The 4,511-nt window shown below is 40.5% G+C and overlaps 1 pseudogene; it reads right to left on the reverse strand.

Moving 5' to 3' along the window:
• Window positions 1-2,073: 2,073 nt before the first annotated feature.
• LOC149451550 (isochorismatase domain-containing protein 2 pseudogene) lies at window positions 2,074-2,412 on the reverse strand (annotated as a pseudogene).
• Between the last annotated feature and the right edge of the window lie 2,099 nt (window positions 2,413-4,511).

Below are 4,511 nucleotides of genomic sequence, written 5' to 3' on the forward strand. Positions count from 1 at the left end.
CCTGGAATGTATTTATCTGACTTAAACTGTAAATGTAGATATTTGGAGGCTAATTTACAAACAAGATTGACAATCTCCACACAATAAATTGTGTGGATATTCAATTCAATTATCCAATCCATTCCCGTTAGCTTATTTTATCTGCATATGAATGAATAATTGAAGAGAATATTCACACAATGTATTGTTTGAAGATTCTCAATTTCTTTAATAAATCAGCACAATTGTGTGGACTTTCTGACATAAGCGCACATACAATATCTTCAGGGAATAATTATCAATGTAATTATTGGTTTTACTCATTGCCTGGAGCTGATTTTGAATGATAAGGTTCAAAGAACAGAGATACACAATAATTGGTAATCACCAATCACAAATCACCTTTAAGTGCTTTGACTTGGCAGAACAAAGAGGTTCTTCAGTCTGAAAAAAAATAACTGTCAGTAGCTACAAATACTGTAGCTGCTGATTTTTAATAAAAGGACACTCACCTGTCTGAGAATCTAGCAATGTCCTCACCCTGGCCAGTTCTTTGCCAGTCTTCAGATCCCTGAGGTGCCGGTATGTTTACTGTAGGAAGTTGGCTGTGACTTCTTGCAGCTTCACAGCCCGTTCCCCACTATGCATACGTGAATTGCACGGCAGTTTGTGAATGGACTTGCAACCTCCTGGGTCCTGTGACATTTCCCAGGAGGTTGTGGGCAGGGAGGGAGGGTTGTTTGACCTTTCCTAGGCATTTACCGCAGTTGTGGGAGTGGATACCTGTCAAAACTAGGTACCCTTTCTTAAAAAAACCTCCAAAAGAGGGAGAGGAGGGGGAGAGGAGGAATAGGGGACAGTGTTGCCAACTGTCAGTAATTTTACTGGCAGCCAGTAAAAAAGAGAAACTTTTCTCCTGCCAGTAAATACCAGAGACAGAAAAAAGTTGCCAGTTAAAAATATGGCTGTGATGCTCGTCTCAGAACTGCGCATGTACAGTTCCCATCTGGAACCAGCCAAGATTATCCAAGTATCTGCTACAGTGTGTTCAGTCGGTGTGGGGGAAGGTTGGGTCTGGCAGCGTCGGTGCCTGAGCGTGTCATGTTATGTCATGGTGCCAAGGGAGCCAAACAGAGCGGCCAGAGCCACTTGTGTGGGTCTGTGGGATGGGAGCAAGGCACGTTGGGAGCGGGACTGTCATTGCTATTTGGACTGCAGCAGACTGAAGGGACCACCTTGTGTGGAGAGAGACTGTCACTGTGACTCGGGAGGGGATGTGTCATGTCAGTGAGGTATCATCATGATCTGTACTGCTGCAGACTGCTGCCAGTGTCACTGTGAGAGTCAATTTTAAGTGTGTGTGCCTGCCCATTCTAATTTCTTGCCCTCCTGAGTCCTGTCCCTTAGTTACTTACTATATTGAAAATAAAATAAGAATTTTTTTTGGCCTCAATATCTACCTTAAATAGCATGGCCATTTGAATATTGTACTTATTTGTGGCTTAATACTGACATTTGCACTTAAAACTGTAATTTTAAAATTTTGGAAATGCCAGTAAAAATGTGGCTGTGCTAGGAAAATTTGGGTGTCATGTCAGTGATTTCAATTTGGTAGGTTTATAATAATAAAAGAGTGAGCGCTAATCCAAAAAAGCAGCTAAGCACTCTAAGCAACCAAAAAAGTCTATTCATAAAAACGTGCCAGATGACAAGTAGAAAATCATTGGTGGCGGTTCGTGAAGAAAAGCAGAAATGCGCAAACACCAGAAGACAGATGTTAGTAAGCTGTATGTATCAAAGCCCATAGATCCTCATATAAGGAGAGAACTGGTCTGGTCAAAGTGGGTCGATGTTCCCTTAAGGATGCAGTGCTAATCCAAAGCAGATCCAGGTAGCCAGAGGTCTCCTACAGCTGGATGGACAAAAGGGGTCTCCTGCTTAAAGGGGGGGGGGGTTCCTCTTCTTGGTAAAGGTCTGAATTCTCAGTAAAGGACTCTGCAAAAAAGTTACTCATATATTTTACATTCATGTCAGTATTTTGAAATCAAGGATTGATATGTTTCCCCATGGGATCGTATGTGGCAAGATTTTATTTTAAAAGAGAGACCAGAGGCCGCTGTCAGGAGCTGGTTCTATTATGAGTTTCTGAACCTGTTTAAATTTGGGATGGGAAGAGTCCTGCAGTAACTGTAAGATCACCCCTTTACTTGTGGTTAGAAAAGCTCCACTTTGCTTAAGGCGGTTAAGAGCCACAAGACGGTCCATCTGATTGCGAGATGAGCAAGCTTCAGCTACAACATGGACATCAAAGCCCTTTTCCAGAAGATCCAAGGTGGTACTCGTAATGCAGGCCTGTGTCTCAATGCCGCAGAGAATAATAGAACGTCTCTCAGGAAAGGACTGGAGTTCCTTCTCCACTTCTGGGATCAACATAGTGAAGCAGGTCTTGGAGTATTTCTTGATGCCATCAGTTCCGAGCTCTGGCACGGTGGGATCAAGTCCTTTAGGGTATTATTCAGTCACTTAGTGCAGGTGACGTGTGGTGAAGATTGTGTCTGTGGCTTCCTGGCTACTGCAGGCTGGCAAAATTTTAGAGATACCAGTTATAGTGACTGAACAATACCCTAAAGGACTTTTTATGAATAGACTTTAGTGGACCTTCTTTCAGACTTTATTATCTAGCGCTGCACTTTTGTTGATATTAATTTGGTAGGTTGGCAACACTGGGGAAGGAGGACTTAAAGCGGACCTTCCCTTTTTATGTGAATTTAATGAAAGCTGCTTTCTGTCTGGCTGTGGTAAGTTTGTTGCACAATATCGCTATTTGCATCATGCTATTAACTTATATCCTATAGTCTTCAAATCTAATAATCTGTGCATTTTAGATAACAAGTCCAAATTGCCCGCACATAGCAATCCAACTCTATCACACAGATTTAGGACAATAAGAAATATCTATACACGTACACCCACCAATGTCATGACTTTTGCTAACCTTCCAAAATATTATTGTCATTTTGAAACCGATGAAGACAAATCATTTCTTGAAAACACCTCTTCAGTGATCTGTGCAGCAACAATGCAAATTGATTTGGTTTTTGCTTTGTGATGCTAAGAGCCATCCAAGCTGGCATATCAAACAATTTGTGCTGCTATCCCAAATTCTATATACATAAGCCATTGCTAAATAAAGGTCTAAATTAAAACTGTCATCCTTGCTCATAAATAACAGATGTCCTACCTTTTTAATTATGTATGGTCTTGAATCTTTCAAAAATGAAAATGACTATACACATTTTTAATGTAGTTCTTGGTAATTTGCTGCTTGAATGATAAGGTTCCAGATAATCCCAGCACACCAGCTTGAAAGCTAAAACACTGACAGACTTGTTTATCTTGTGTGACTGCTTTCTTTATCCCTTCTGACACTTTTAAAATTAAACTATAGCTTTGGATCATATAATGCTGTTAATATTGCAGCTTTCAAAAAAAAACCTTGCTAAATGCAGGTTTATTAAATATTAACTTATGTGGAAAATAAACTAAAATTGTAATTTTTTCCATAAAAAGATTGAATGGCAGCAAAAGTTAAACTATCACATTTTTATCCTTTGATTGAAATTCATTTTAGTATTTGAACAATGTTGAGAAGATGATTGTATGCAAATATGTGCAAATTACTGTTTTTTTTTTTTTTTACTAAACCATCTTGCCTATAAGTAAACACCATAAGTGGCCTGTTGTTAGGTTTCTTAGCCAGGTCCTGCTTTAGGCTCAGTTTCCTTGTATTTAAGGCTAGGCCTTGCCTATTGACCACTCTGTCAAAGGGGAACACTTTAACTGGCTACTGGCCTTTAGGCATTAGGCAGGTTTTACACCCAAAAGTTATTGGTTAAGTAAAACCCTTACTAACCAAAGAAAACCAGGAGCAGAGACACACACAGAGACTTTTCTGGCTAATGAAAATAATAATATGATCTTTGTAGTATCTGTTCTTTGCAAGATTTTTCTTTTAAAATGTTAAGTGTTATTATGGCTTACTGGTCTGGTGTCTCGTACCTTGGTTGGTGGTCAAAGAGATGAAAGGGCTTCCCCCTGCGGCTGTGGCCCAAGTACCCCCTAGAGTGGAGGCAGAGTCACAAGGCACAAAGTAGCACGGGTGCCGGTATCAGGTAGCAGTAGTCTCCTGACTGTAGTCAGCAGCGATGGAGGCACATCAGAAGAGGACTGAAGCAGTCCTTAAGGATGACACCCAGAAAACGGACCTTGGAAGCTTGCTGGGGAGACTCTAAGGGCACTCAGAGGCAGGTAAAGGTACTTGTTAAAGTGTTACTAAACCCAGGACCCTGCATTCACTATATCTGGTCTCCCACAGTACACAGAACATGGAAATGACATTATTTTAATAAATATAAACTGCAAAATACCTTTTCTCATCAGAAGTTAGAGCAGTCTTGTGTCTTCTATCAGTGTTCAGCCAAGCGCTAGATAAAGTTTATAGGATGAGTTTTCTTTCTGCTCTAAGAGGATGC

This window comes from Staurois parvus, unplaced genomic scaffold (assembly GCF_062004578.1).
Source record: "Staurois parvus isolate SC_StPar_1 unplaced genomic scaffold, SC_StPar_1.0 ptg000533l, whole genome shotgun sequence".
Lineage (NCBI taxonomy): Eukaryota > Metazoa > Chordata > Amphibia > Anura > Ranidae > Staurois > Staurois parvus.